This window comes from Piliocolobus tephrosceles, chromosome 5 (genome assembly GCF_002776525.5).
Source record: "Piliocolobus tephrosceles isolate RC106 chromosome 5, ASM277652v3, whole genome shotgun sequence".
Classification (NCBI taxonomy): Eukaryota; Metazoa; Chordata; class Mammalia; order Primates; family Cercopithecidae; genus Piliocolobus; species Piliocolobus tephrosceles.
Genome location: NC_045438.1, coordinates 145,881,024 through 145,897,791, shown reverse-complemented (window position 1 = coordinate 145,897,791; position 16,768 = coordinate 145,881,024).

Sequence of the window (16,768 nt, the reverse complement as noted above, 5' to 3'; positions counted from 1 at the left end):
ATTGAAAAGTAATCTATATTCAGAATATAAACTATGGTCATATTTATAATCTTTACCAAAATTTTAAAAAATCTCATAATAGTGTAGTGACCAATCTCATGACCTTTCGATTACCTACTGCATTTGATTTTATTTTTAGTGCTTTCAGTTATCTTCCTGATACTCAGATATTTTACAGTGAATTAATTCTGATGTGGAAGAGTTTCATCTTCCTTGTAGGGGGTACGAGTCATTATTCCTTTCATCTTATGCACAGTGTTTTCCCATAGTCATTTGACTAATCATGAACTATTTAAGCATTTCTGAATATAGAGAGTAGGCACCAGATTGATGGTCATTTATTTGGAGTCAGGAAAATGATCTTATAATGTTAGTGATTATGTTAATTACTTCAAAGGGATGGATTTAGCATCCGCATGGAGAAATTGAAACATGAGAAACTAATAATGTTGCTAAAACACATAAAAAGCATCTATAAATAATTTAGCTTTATTTTTATGTAGCATTAGAAAAATAATTGAAATTATAGAGTATTTTTAGATTAGAATTTGATTTACTTTTATATTATCTGTACTTGCCTTCATTATTCTCTAAAATTTTCTTTGTTTTGAATTTTGATATCACTATCTTATGTGCAATTTTGTTGCTCTCCAGTTCAAAACTTAAATAAATCGTTGCCCTTAAAATTACCTTTATAAGCCAGACATTTCAGTCCCTTTGAGAAAACATGAGCATCTCTAGGTCAGCTTGCTTTTAAAATAGTTCTGGGAAGCCCAAAGGCTGCATATAGATAAGTGTATTTGAAAGCCTGTGGTAGAGTGGTGCATAATGTATAGGTAATGACTGAATTCTCAATTCAGGCTGGCCAACAAACTAGAAAATGAACATAGCTAATTTAAACAAGATCTGGTGGAGGGAAAGAAATTACTTACCGCCACTCTTCTTAAAATGGGTTGTGCCTATTATTTAATTATTACTACCATTGCTCTGAAATAATTAAGCATCCTCAGCCTTGCTACACATTCTGAAATAATAGACAGAGATGTGGTACGGGCCAGCAGTTGACAATCTACTTAAACTGCCAGGAAAATAAACATGGGCCAATTGGCCTAAGTGAGAACAAGGCAATTGGCCTGGAAAGATAAAAGAGACTTGGAAACACTCTCCATGAGCAGTAATGGGTAACAATATTTGGTTATTTTCCTCACTATATACGTTGGAATGGGTAAGTATATGAAGTTACCTTAATAATTTCTAACAAACTTCCATTTGTTTATTTTGTTTTCTTTTTAACTATAGCAGTATTTTGCAATACAACATAAAATACTCATGTAGGAAGAAGAAAATTCATTATTTATTGTTAATGGGGGGGAAGAACATGTGTGAATAACATTCTCTTATCAATGATTCTTAATGCAAATTTTTATTAAAAGTATATACTAAAGTATATAACATTGTCTTAGAAAACTGTCCTGACTCAATTGAGAATCCATATGGTTCTGGATTTTAAACAAATGTCAAACAAATGGCACTTATTCATTTAATAAATATCAATTTATTATGTTAAGTAGCTTGACTGAGTCATTCTACCACATATACTTATATCAAAATATCATGTTGTACATCGTAAGTATAGACAATTTTTCTTGTCAATTTAAAAAAATCAATTGAATGCCAAATGGTAGAAACTACCAGTTGTTTACCAATTTCCTTTTTTCCTGACTTAAAAATTAAATTTCTCAGTTTCAGTTGAAAGCATATCTGCTCAGAGAAGAACTCTATTACTTAGTTTCCCTTACAGCATGGACTGCTATGTGACTAGATACCAGTCATGAGCGGAAGTGACAGGGTGTGTCCTCAAAGCTTGGGACCCTTCCCTTCTTTCCACCGTGCAAGAAATCCTCCAATACTATACCACTCCCCTCCAGCCAGTGTTAGAGAGAAATAAACGTCAACCTTATTAAAAACCTTGCGCTTTGGGGTCTCTTAGTTATGTCAACTTAGCATGTTCATTAAATAATACAGCCTCTCTTGACAGGTATAACACTAAAAGTGAAATCGCATTAAAAAAATTTGTTGCCTTCATTCTCTGTGATGATAATATTAACACGTATAAATTCCTGCTACATACATATATATACTACTGGTAAAATATTTTTAGAATGACACTCAAAACCAACTATCCTAATATTGCAATAGCAGTGTACCTCCGGACTGTCAGTGCTCAGATTCCATGCTCTCCCTCCTACTCCTTTACTGATTGAATCCTCTTTCTAGTGACACCTGAGCTTACAGTCACAGTGCCTCACTCATGAAAAAAGCCATCATCAAAACTTTGTGCTAACTCTCAGGCTTTTATAAGTTCATATGTGATTATGATAATGTCTGAAAATATCTCTCTAATAGACTAGATAAGGCCATTAAAGTACAGTAAGACTTAGTTTATATCAAAGTATTGACAACATTTTTCTGCATAATAATAGTGATATTTTTTCTTCTCAGGATGTAACCTTAGCAAGGTCATCTCAGACTAACCTTAGCAAGATTCCAGAAATCTAAATTATTTTCCTCCAAAATTATCTTATCCTCTCGACATCCCCTTTACCAATAAGTACTCTGTTCTTCACATGATAAAGGAAGCAACCTGAATGTCTTTTAAAGATATGATGTATTTATAATCACATTTATAATATTACCCCTACAAGAAGAAATTAGAACTTGATTAATTTCTAAAGATGTAGGGTGTTAGGGAGACATCTTCAAATATATTAATGCAAAAGAAAAGACAGAATTAGGAAGAAAAAAAAGCTTTCTTTTGAAGAGTCTATTTAATAACTTAGACATTTACTTGTAAAGTATGTTTTGTAATGATAAATTTATTCTTTTTTTATATTCCCCGAAGAATAGCAAGAGCAATTAGATAAGAACACCCAGAATCAGTGTCTTCCAGTTACAGAAAAGATATTCTTCAAAGAGATCAGGAAAAATTCTCTTCCACACTTTTATTTTAGACTCTAAAAATTTAGTTTTTTAGACCACTCACACAAGGAATAAAAATAAAAACCTAAAACTTCAGCATGTCTGCCCTTTATCTTGTTCAGAATGTAGGTCCTCAGAAACTGCCTTTAGATTTTGGCATACATCCATGTTCACACCCATACACACACAGACTACAGTCAGCCCACCATATCCATGGGTTCTACATCTATGGATCCAACCAACCACAGATTGAACATATTAGGAAAAAACAATAAAAATAATGATACGACAATAACAAATACAAATGTAAAAGCACAACACAGTATAACAACTATTTAAATAGCATTTACCTTGTATTAAGTAGTATAAGTAATCTAGAGGTGATTTAAAGTATATTGGAGAATGTGTGTAGCTATATGCAAATACTACGCTTTTTTTTTAAATGGAGCCCAGGCTGGAGTGCAACGGCATGATCTTGGCTCACTGCAACTTCTGCCTCCCGGATTCAAATGATTCTCTTGCCTCAGCCTCCCGAGTAGCTGGGATTACAGGCACCTGCCACCACGCCTGGCTAATTTTGTATTTTTAGTAGAGACGGGGTTTCACCATGTTGGCCAGATTGGTCCTGAACTCCTGACCTCAGGTGATCTGCCCGCCTTGGCCTCTGAAAGTGTTGGGACTACAGGCAAGAGCCACCACACCCGGCCACTATGCCATTTTTTGTAAAGGACTTGAGCATCTACAGATTTCAGTATCTGTGGGCAATCCTGGAACTAATCCCCCAGGGATACTGAGGGTTGACTGTGCCTCTTCTGAGTGCTTTTCTAGTTGCCTTCCTGTATTATGGTCAAATGGCCACATGCTCTCAACACAGGGCGGAAACACAGGAGTATCTGCCACATCATGTCCAATCCAGACATCTCAAGAACATTGCTGGGGAGACAAAATAAAAAACACCTGGCCCTTTTGCTTTAGTTTCCTTTTGCTAAAATCTAACAACCACTTGACAAGTTAATTGAGGGATGACTTTTTACAATCTCTAGGAAAGAATCCACACTGGCGCTAGACCGTAACTCCACAGCACTCTAAAGCAGGGAGGAGACAGACTTCTGCACACTCTCAGATGGCCTGGATTGCAGTAACAGTCAACTATCAATTTCTTACCTACACCTACTCCCCACCATCTTTACATAGCCTCAAAATGATTTCTCTGACCCTATCAGTCCTTAGCATAGTGTCCATTAAAGGAAAGAATTAATGACATAGAGTCTAGACCTGCCTTAGTAGATGATTGAGTGATTGCTAATGTCAATTAATGTATCCTCTCGTAGCCTGTTAAACCGAGAGAGTTAACTAGATGAGCTGATTCAGCTCTAAAGTTCACTGACTTGAATATGGAATTTAATTTATCTGGAAAATAAAGACCAGGTAGGTTACATACCTGGTGTCCACCTGGCTCATTACCAACAGACGTACAATTTGATATTCAGTTGCTTAGCATTGAGTTCAGCTTTCATCTCTTTACCTGTGATTTATGTTGTATAAAATTTTGAATTCAGGGTGGCTTTCTTCTTATTACATCATATGTTTTGCTTCAATTAATAAATGTTTAGTAATAAAACATTTAACATAAATCAGTGTAACACAATCAAATTTTGACAAAAAAGTAATTAGGAAATATCAAATATATCTCAAAGCAACAAATAACCTTTTGATTTTCTAGTAGTTTTATTTATTATTGCTTTTCCTCCTGTAGGTGATTCCCATGCAGTGATTGCCAAATGGGCTTTCTTCCCAGATCCCCTGAAAGAATCTGGAGGAAATAATGACGCTCAGCAGATAATTCATGATCACTCGGAATTTCTGAGTATGATAGCAGCACAGCGATAAGCTTTAAGCAATTTCTAAATATCATACATTTCAGTTTATTTATCATCACAATGGTGTTTTTTGTTTGTTTGTTTTTGTTTTTTTGAGATAGAGTCTCACTCTGTCACTCAGGTTGGAGTGCAGTGGTGCGATCTTGGCTCACCGCAAACTCTGCTTCCTGGGCTCATGTGATTCTCGTGCCTCAGCCTCCCGAGTAGCTGGGATTACCGGTGAGTGCCACTGCACCCGGCTAATTTTTGTAATTTTAGTAGAGACGGGGTTTCTCCATGTTCGTAGGCTGGTCAGGAACTCCTGGCCTCAAGTGATCCACCCACTTCAGCCTCCCAAAGTGTTGGGGCTACAGATGTGAGCCACGGCGCCCAGCCGAACACAATGGGTATTTATAAAGTCAATTTTGTTATGGGGTTGAGAAAGATAACTTTTAAAAATAATGGGAAAATATTCTATTTGTACACAGAGATAAAGAGTATGTAGGATGATCTTGAAAATGACTTGCTTATCAGCCTGGAACAGTATGGATTGATCAGGTGGCTAGGGAAAGCATCCAATCTCCAAAAATGTACTAGAGGAAAGATAGGAAGAAAAGTTAATTGACTAGTAAATGTTCTGTATTTCAAGTCTATTACATAAAAATTAAGTACTTAAAAATTCAGTGATGTTTCAAATTAAATTAGACTAGGTCACAATACAGAAACATTTAAAATATATGCACAAGTCTTTGAGACTATTTGGATACACCTGGATATATTTTCCTCGTGGCAGAATGTGGGTCATGAAAAATAATAATCTTTCATTTTCAAAGTAGAAATATACTAATGCATAAATGTATTGCTTATAATGTATCCGTCTGCAGGGTATTATTTTTCTCATAATGGGAAATGGCAGACGTAGGTAACTATATTCTTCTGGTGTAAAATGGAACAGAACAATCTTTTGCAATTACAATGCATAGACTATATTGGCCCTAGTGCAGGAAGCATAACAATTTGCATATTTTAATTTGGAGGTTAGGGACCCCTGTCAAAGTAACAGCTTGGACCAGGTCAGCAAGGAGAAATTGAGAAGAGAGAAATAATTGAAAAGGCAGTTCCCAACAAAATGAAATTTGTCTCGTTGTCACTTAAGGTTGTCTTCTTGTCTTTTTGAGAGAGCAAGGTCAACTTAAGAATGAAGGGAGAGTAGAGCATGGTAGATCACTAAGGACCAAAGGATAATTTTTTTAATAACAGTGGCAATTGCAATATATATTTATGAAGGGAAGAGGAAAAGAATGCACATCGCTTTCCAGTTAAGAGTCAGCAGGTGTCCTTTGTGTCAAAATATTGCAGTTGTGTACATGGCTGCTCTAAAGTTTGTCCTCAAAGACAAGCAGGTTACAAAGGAGATGAAGTACTTAATGAAATAATTTAGTGTGACATATTGATATTGAAGGCTGGAAGGCAGAAAAGGATTTGCAACAAAATTAAGGTATGTCTTTCTTGAAACAGTTCCCTGTTCCTTTCTCCGAGGGCTCATATGAGATTTTCCCAAGAAAACAAGCTCGTTTTATTTCTCTCTCCAAGTTTATGCCAAAACATAGATGCCAATGTGAAGCTCAACATCTGCACCACATGAAAATCTCATTGGAATATAGTCCAGAGAAAAGTCAGGTTATGAAATGTTTCATCGGTTATGTATTGGAGGGGTTTTAATCTCTCCAGTGTCATGTGTTTTCAGTTAGAATGTGCATTAGTAAAAAAAACCTAGAGCACTAGCGGTGAAGGGAATTAGGCCTGGGAAATGTTAGTTTTAGATATCGGGAGTGGAGGTGGCTAGTGCTATTATCAAGGCATAAAAACAGCAGCCAAACTTCTATTCTGAGTAAGGATAAACAAGGTCACAAGTTTCTGAGTATACTATAAAGTTATTGCTTGAGAAAATGAAGAAATGTATTTCATGTTCATGATATAGTGTCATCATTTATATAAAAAGCAAAGAAAAACACCCCCCCCCAAAAGTTATATTCTGTGATTGCCAAGCTATTTTCTGCCCTCACACATCTCAAGGAAACCCATTCCTCAGTAATGATGGCTCACTATGTCAGTGACTCTCAACTGGCAATAAGTAGAGAATCAAAGTTTGCAGGAAGGCAGGTAGGAAGGATGAAATGTGTAAGAGTTCCCCTTTCCCTCCTTTATATAGAATCAAGAGTACAGCATCAATCACCAGGTGAAAAATCAAAATATTGAGCTAAGAGTACTAGTTCTCTAGCTGTGCAACCTTGGACAAATCAATTAGTATTAATAACTCCAATTTTCAGTTTTCTCATCCTGAAACAATACGTTGTTCTGCACAGTTTTTGTGAAACTACATACATGAATGTGCTGTTTTAGACTGTGAAATGTGCTGAAGATTTAAGTTTTCCTTATTAATTGGCAGAGATGAATGTACCTACTTGGTCTCGAGATTCTTGCAAACCCCTTTGTTCAGTCATTTTCCCTAGAGCTGAGTCTTAAACACCTATGTGCCTTCTCTCTGGTCCCAATCAGATAAACAATGTTATGACCTGCTTCTACACACTTACCTGCCCAGGTCATCCCTCCAGGAGGAATGGACTTGTCCTCACAAATGCATTTTAAAAAGTTTTATTATACTTTATGTTCTAGGGTACATGTGCACCATCATTCTCAACAAATGCATCTTTAATATGAAGAACAACTGTTGCTCCAAAAACAGTCCTGAAATTTCTGTCACCTAGTGACTCCTAAATTTGCTGTGATTTTTCTCTTTTGAAAAATAATAAGAAAATGTGTCAAACAACATATCTAATCCTGAGGTAATGTCCTGGTGAAAAGCTGCAAAGTGGCAATTCTAAAGAGAAAGTTTATAGAATATACTTGGCAATCTTGAGAATTTTCATTAAAAAAAAAAGACCACACAACACTTGCTATGAAAAAATATTACATTCTCTCCAGAGAAGTAACACTTCTTCCTTCGTTCTGGAGGTTCTCCAAAGACTTCAAAGCCATTTTGCAGGTTATGTTACCTAAAGTTATTAAAACTCACAAAATATCCATGAAGTAATAAAATGGAAACTATTCATATGCCAAACAGGTACAGAAACAGTGGTCTTAAGAAAATATGACCTGTCTAAAGCCTCCTAAAAAAAAACTGATGGGTCCAAAAATAGAATCTAGGCAGCTGACTCTAGACATTCCAAAACACTTCCTCTCTTCAGAATTATTATTGTTAATTCCCTCTACATATAAACAACCTCCAGCTCCCGGAGGATGGATGAGATCATGCTAACAAGTCATCCATTCTTTCCGTGAGAAATATAGCAGTCATAGCCAATGAGTTAATTCATAGAATGTCCATGTGCCATAGTGAACACACACACACACACACACACACACACACACACACACACACTCACACACTCCCCACACTCCCATTCTAGGTGCAGATTGTTTTTGTTTTCTTCAGTTAAGATGTAGTTGAGATTTTAATTTCTAGCTTTAGCCCATGACTTTTGCCTAAATTTCACACTCTATGCTTTTCTATGTCTTCTTGTTCTTTCCTGCTTGTATCGAATAATAAAAAGCTAGACTATGGTAAAATTGATTTTTGACAGATTTTGTAATTTAGCTATTGTCACTTCCACAAAGGCCATTCATTAAACTAACATATATTATGGACATGAAACAGAATTTGAAAAGTTGAAAGTCATTCAACCCTGATCATAGAAAATAATTTCATAATTTAAAGTTACCGTATCAGAATTAAATTTGATTTAAAGATGTTAAGAAATGAATATATTTGAGAAAGAAATCCTTGCAAATAGCATCTCAGTATAATGTAGGCAATTTGCACAATATATGTATACTTTCTCCTGCCAAGATACTTCTAAGAAAAGACAATGGTAAAGACAATGGTAGTAGGAAACAGGAATTGGCTCTCCAAAGACCAGCTGCAGTTATCGGCAAAAGATACTTTGTCTATGTGTGCAGTTTAAAAAGGACTGGTAGCCTACACTGGGTTTTAGGTCAGACTGGAGCATGTGGGGTTGAGGGGGATAGCTATTACCACTGTCCTCTTCTTTAAATATGAAAGAGGATATTCTGGCTACATTGTTGGTGATCAGCAGTGTCTGACTCAGCCTCTGCAATTTTTCCATTATAATGCTCACGAAAATAGGGAAAGAGATGCAGTTTCAACAGTGGAAACTAGAAATGTGGGTCAAAAATGTGTCATGCAAAAGTTGGAGAGTCAACTAAGGAAAACTTAGCCTGGAGGCAGAGTGAGAAAGGCACATGGGTTAATGAGGTAGGGGATTTCCATCTATACAGACTCATGGAGGCACAAACCCACTTTCTGCTTTGTAAAAGCTCCACTCTATTTAATCCAAATACACTGTTCCACCCCTTGGCCCTGCTTCAAGCTTTAATGCGTCTCTCCACCCCAATATTCCTCAGGAATGAAATGCTAATGAGGTCAAAATGGATGTGAGTAATATTTTAGATTTTCTCCACTATTTGGGAGTTTTCTGCAATGCAAGAAATACAGAGAACTTCAGACTAGACAGAATAAGATTCTTCCCTTGTGTCTAGACAAGGTAATCTAGTCATAACACCATGAGATTGTTTCTTAGACCAACAGATACTAAATTAAAGACAACACGGTACCAGAAAGTTGACTGGTGTGAACAGTGATACCTCCTATATCTTAAGATTTGAAAGGATGATTCTAACTAGATTCAGATAAAACGGAGTAATACTAAAACAGAATAATCCATTTGTTTCAAGGATGAGGCAATCTCTTTTCAAAACAAGTAAGTACAGTATGAAGTGATTGTATAACACAAAACACAGACACTAGAACTAGAGAGAAGGAGCAGAAGAATATTTTTTGAAATCATTTGTAATTTTAAAAGCTTATAAATTATTGTATTTGTTTTTTGCTGTAAAAAATGTAAGGAAACAAGGCTTCTACACAATAAGCCAATAATGGTAAATTTATTAAAATTGCACACAGACATTTGAATTGGAAGGACAGAAAGTAGCATGATAATTTCTAGAGGCCGAGAAAAGGAAGAAGAGAATTGTTTAATGAGTACAGAGTTTCAAGTTTGCAAAATGAGAAGAGTTTTGGGGATTGGTTACACAGCAGTTTGTATTTAACACTACTGAACTGTCACTTAAAATAGTTAAGATGGTAAATTTCATATTATATATATTTTACAATTATTAAATTAGAAAGAAAGATAATAACTAATGTAAAAATCAAAAATAACTTGAATGAGAGGCAAGCTAAATATGTCAGAGGAAAAGCAAGGTCTCTGTGTAGCTTAGTGGATATGAGCACAGGATTTACATTAAAAATTGTCTTATTACATATTATAGTTCCACTATTTTCCAACTCTTTTATTTTGGAAAAGTTCCTTAGTCTCTGAAAGCCTTATTATCTTCACTTTAGAAAGCGTAATAATAGCACATTCTTCATAGGATTTCTGGTAAACATTCATTGAGATAACGCATTCAAAGTGAATGGTGTTTGGCATATAGTTAAGTGCTCAATAAATATTAATTATTGTTGTTATTCAAAACCCAAAATGTAATCACATAATTAAAATCAATATTATAAATAATAAAGAGCTATATCAACTTTACAAAGATTGAACTATTAATAATGAATAAAAACTTGAGTGATTCTCATAGAACATAGAAGAAATAAGTAAGAAAATGAAAACAATTTGAGAAAAGATGATAGATATGGAGGGCAGAGAAAAATCTTCAACATATCTTAACTGGTGGCTTAATAAGGAATTTAAAGTCATAAACAAATTATAATAGAAGCCAAAGTTTCTATACTAAATACCTTGGTTTTTCAGAAGAAAAACCAAATAAATAAATGAAAGAAAAACCAGTCAAATAAATAGAAAAAAACAGAGGTTTGTAAAATTTTGTTTACTTTTTCATGTATTTTTAGTTTCAACTTTTAAAGAAAGTTCTTTAATTCCATCCACGCAAAGCATTAACAATAATTTTTAAAAGTCACACCACCAAACCAAACAACAAAAGCCAGAATTGTTCCACATTTTTTTGAATTTACAAAATTCTAGAACCTTATTGAACAATGTCAGATCTCACAATCTCAATTGCCATCACAAGTCAGATAGGCAATGCAAAATAATGAGCTAGGGCAGGTAAGTACTATCGCAAATTGGAGATTGCAGGTCCAACTTAAGGGCAGAAGTTGCGACTCAATTCTAATTCTGAATTGCTATGTGAGAATGCTCCAGTGCTGCCAACTACTCTACCTTGTGAGCAAAGCCTACAAGTAGGGATTTTTATGTGAAATCTTCAGATTTGTTTAAAGTCATCAACCAATTCACATTTTCAGTTAGTGCTCTGCAGGCCAAGCAAAACAGATCAACATACAATATGGTCTGTAAGCAATACCTTGTCCATAGTTTATAAAGAACAAGGTTATAACCTAAATATAAGAGCTCCATTTCTAGTCAAGTTTTTGTTCATATGTAAAAGAAAAATATATTTCCATATGTTTAAACTGAATATACATTTTATATATCCATCCTTCATTAAAAATAAAAACCACAGTGTATACTATAGCTGACAAATCAATGAAACACAATAAATAATTCAAAATGAAAAAGCAGTAAGATAAAGCTGCTGGTGAAAAACATGGGTAATAATGACAAAAATTATAAAATATGGAAAGAAGTCAAAATAATGCTTGTAAATTGTATATGTTAAACATGTATACATTAAGGAAAACAAACATGAATTTATATGGAAAATAAATTTATATACATTTTTAAATTAGAGAAATTTAAAGCATTTTGATTTTAAAATTGACCAACAGTCAAATTAGCTCAGAATGTGTAATATCCAAATCAGCTTCCAAATTTCTCATAAAGGGAGACATTATCCTTAATGGGAAAGACAGTGATAAAGCAAAAGACATAGAAAATGGAAAACCAGAAAACATAAGCAATGTTAAAATGCAGAGTCTCAAATAGATCCATAATATCAAATTACATTTGAAGGATACATATCAAAAGTCCAAAAGCATTTTAAAAGTAAAATTTGGGATGAAGTTATATTAGAAAAGCAGAAATAATACAGTGGCAGTTGTTTACTCTGCCTAATCTAGGAGTAGAGTTAATGCTCCATAAGAAAAGTCTGAAAACTATAGTTGTGAGCCAAATACTGCCTATTTCCTGTTTTGTAAATAACGTTTTATTGGACAATACATTAATAAATTATGTATTGTCTATGGTAGAGTTGAGTGTTTGTGACAGAGAGCATATTGCCCGTGGTACTGAAAATATTTACTTTCTGGCCCTTCACATAGAAAGTTTGCTGATTCCCAACTTACAATATGCGTGTCGTTATTCTGTGGCTTATTGCTTTCCTTGTGTACAGAGGCATAACATTAGAGATATAAATCCTCCAAGTTAATAAATCTGAAATTAATACATTACTGTCCTTTAATAAATTATTATGCCACAATCAAGTTGTTTCCAATATAACCTATATTAAACTGATTTTTTAAATTATTCTACAACTAGAAATTATTTGCACTGAAAGTTGAACATGTCAGCAAGGTCATAATTTTTATGTCTCTCATTTGTCATAGTGAAATCTTACAAATTATATAAACATTGTAATGTCTGCAATTTTTTGTTTACATTGCTTAGTTTCATGATAATTTTGAATTTTTAAATTTATTTCCTTTGATTTTTACAGCCTCCTTCATCTCTTTGTAGGGAATAATTCTAGTGTTAAGTATTATGCATTGATGTTACACAAAGTTCGATAATATTGCACAAAGTAGAAAAATAATACACAAAGTCCAGGAATAAAAAGGGTCATCTTCAAATGATAAAGGGATCAATTCATCAAAAAGACATAACGACCTTAAACATTTATTTACCAAATATTTCTGTGGTATTAATAGAGTCACCCTTTGATTAGTGTTAGCATGGCACATCCTTTCCCATCCTTTTGCTTCTAACTTATCTATTTCTCTATATTTATATAATGGGTTTCTTCTAGGGAGTGTATCTTGCTTTAAAAAAATATGATCATACAATCTTTGCCTTTTAATTGGGATTTAGTCCATTTATATTTGGTGTGATTACTGGCATGGTTGGGTATAAATCTATTATTTTGCCATTTATTTTTCATTAGTCTCTTTTTTGTTCCTTTTTTTATCTTTTCTGCCTTCTTTTGGATTATTTTTTATGATTCCATACTATTTCTTTTGTTGGACAATTAGTAATAACTGATCATTGTGTTATTTTAGTGTCTACCTTAGTGTTTAAAGTACACATCTTTAACTTATCAGAGTCTATCTTCAAGTGATAGTATATAAATTAATGTGTACTATAAGAAACTTAAAAATTATATTTCCATTTCTTCCCTCCCAGACTTTATGCAATGTAATCAAATATTTTGCTCTGATATCTGTTATAACTCATAATATACATTGTTACTCATTTTTTTACAGTAGATTATCTTTGAAGAATATTTAAATAATTTTTAAAGAAAGCTTTATATGTGCTACATAGTTATCATTCCTAAAGTTCTTCATTGGTTTCAGATATTTCTGTTTGAAAAGCCTTCATTTAATCTTTGTTTTCTAAAGATATTTTCAATAGGTAAATAATTTTAGCTTGTTACTTGCTTTTTTTTTTTTTTTTAAGTGTAGTTTGCATTATTTCCAATGAGAATTCTGCTGAGATACTTAAATTTTTAAAAATATATATGTGTATCTCCACACCCCTGCCTACTGCCCCTGGCTGATGTTATAATGTTTTTTTCTTTATCATCAACTTTAAGTAATTTGAATGAGATGTGACTTGCTAAAGTTTTGGGTGTTTTCTTTTTCCTGGCACTTGCTCTTGAGGTTTGTTGAGTTTCTTGAATCAGGAGATCTGTGGTTTTCAGCAAATTTGAAAAAATTTTGCCCATTATTTCTTCAGATATTCTGTGTATACCCTGATTTCTTGTGTTTCAGGAACTCCAATCATATACATATATATGATTATATATATATATAATTATATATATATTTAATATATTTTTTTGTTCTAGAGCTCACTGATGCTCTGTTCAATTTTTAAAAGGCTTTATCTTTTATATTTTTAAATTTCAGATGGTTTCTATTGATATGTCCTCTTCCGCAATGTTTAATCAGCCATGAACCCTACTCAGTGAATTTTTAAATCTCAGATATTATAGGTTTTATTGGTACAAGCTCAATGTAGGTCTTTTCATATCTTGTGTTTCTAATTAACAAGTTTTAGTTTTCCTCTCAATATTTGAATATATAGAATACAGATAGGATATTAAGGTTGGTGCAAAAGTAATTGCAGTTTTTGGCATTTACTTTCTTTTTCTTTTTTTTCTTTTTTCTTTTCTTTTCTTTTTTTTTTTTTTTTTTTTTTGAGATGGCGTCTAGCTCTGTCACCCAGGCTGGAGTGCAATGGCACGATCTCGGCTCACTGCCACCTCTGCCTCCCAGGTTCAAGCGAATCTCCTGTCTCAGTCTCCTGAGTAGTGGGGATTACAGGCACCTGCCACCACACCCAGCTGATTTTTGTATTTTTAGTAGAGACAGAGTTTCACTGTGTGGGCCAGGCTGGCCTTGACTCCTGACCTCGTGATCCGCCTGCCTCGGCCTACCAAAATGCTGGGATTACAAGCGTGGGCTACCCTGCCTAGCCGCCATTACTGTCAATGGCAAAAAAACCGCAATTACTTCTGCACCAACCTAACTGCTTTAATATCCCTGCCTATAATCATTTGTGTTATTCTGACTCTCTTCAAATATTAGTTTTGCTCATTTCATTTCCTCTTTCTTTCTTCCTAAGACTCAGTTGTATATGTTAGGAGTTGCTAAACTTTTTCTGTAAAATGCAAGATAGTAAGTACTTTAGTAAGTACTCAACTCTGCCAGTGTAGTGGCATAGAAAGCAGCCATAGACAATATCTATGTGAGATATGAATTATGATAAATATACCTTTTTCTCCTAATGTTTCTTTTACCAGCAGATAAGATTCTTCCTGGCATTAAATTATATTTTTCATATCATAAGATTACTATGTCACTTCTCTTTTGGTTTATATTTGCCTAATATATCTTACTTTTTTTTTTAGACAATTTACTGTTGAATTAAAAAACTGCATCATTAGCATCTCCACCTTTTAACTCATATGTTTAATCAACTTTTATAGTTAACAACGGTTATATTGGTAAGTATTTTTCATGTAAATTTCACATTTTGTTTCTCCTTTTTCTCCACCTGTGCTTTCTATTTGAGAGTGATTCGTTCGCTGCTAAAAATTTATTGATGGCATTTTTTCTCATTATGGCAGGTGTCTTTCTCCAAAGACCCATAATCATGATTATTTTCTTGTAATCAATTCTTAAACTTATATATGTAAACATACACACACATATATGTGTATGCATTTAAGAATTTTATATATGTTCCTGCTAACAACATAAGTAATATAATTTTCCCAAGAGGACATTTTTCTTGATGAGACAAATAACTTAATTCACTCTCATTCCTCATGTTCCCTACCTTATCAAATTGAATCATGTTGAATTTTAGTTCTGGCTATTGTAAATATACTTCTCCATTTGGTCTAAATTTTTTCCCCTCTCCTTTCCCTCCACCCACCTCATTCTCAGTCTTTGCCAAACTATGATCAACTATGTGGCAACACAGTTGATCATAGTTGCCATGGCAACATAGTTGATCATTTCACTTATATCTCTTCCATCATTTTCTGGCATTGTTCTTTTCTAATTTGATTTCTTCTAAAATTATATTCAAGTGGGATATTTGTTATTTTCTTTGCTTTCTATTTAGCAGTATTCAAATATTTCTGTTTTTGATAATTTTAAGTTTACTTATAGTCTAAGTGTGAATTTTTTATTATCAGTAATATTTGACATTCGATGATCTTTCTAAATCCAAGATCTTTAATCTTTAATTATGTGAAATATACGTAAATTTTTATGTATAATATTCCCATGTGGAACTTAATAATTCATTGTTTTTCTTTTATATGGTTAAACTTTCTAATATCTTCATAACTATGAATATTATTCTACTTATAATTCTTAATCTGTCAATTCTAGTATTTATACTTAAGATAGTTGTCCAGTTGGTGCTTTTTCTTTTGGTAATTATAGCCCTTTGCATCTAGTTATTTTGGTGAGTGAGTTCATGCTCCCCTGGTCTATCAGCTACTCTGTTTCAGCAGGATCTCTGAATAGAAAAGATGTCTGCATTTCTGAAAATGTGTTTTGGGTAAGGGCCAAAAGCCAGGCTGCAATTTATATGAATTTCGGCGAGGTTAAAAATAGAGACAAGGATAAGCCCCTAGGCAGAGAGTCAGAGTCCCAGGCACTGCAGAACCTGTGTGGATTCCAGGCTGTAACAGTCAGTCCTCCAAGAGGTTCATCTGGTCAGTAATTCATGTCTCATCTTTAATGGTAATACAGCAATGGGGGTGGTGGTGGGGGAGGGCAGTTTCCTGAGATTATTATTTTTCAGTGAATGGGTATTTGGAGGGAAAGGAGGAGGAAGAGTCAATGCCCAAGGGCAGCTAGTCAGTCTTCTCTTACTTTTAAAGATTTGTCACCCAAAGAGGGCCTTTCTGCTACCTAATCAAGCGATCTAAGCTGCTGTAACAGATTTTTGGGTAAATGGGAAGGAGTAATTGTCCAAAGACTATGTAGGGGAAAGGCAAGTGCAAAATTGAAAAGGCTCTTCTCTGCTTTATCTTATCAAGGCCATCTGTGGAGTACTTCCATAGGAAAATGCGAATTCCTATACTTTCCACACCCAGCAATTACAATTTTCAATCTTCTCAAG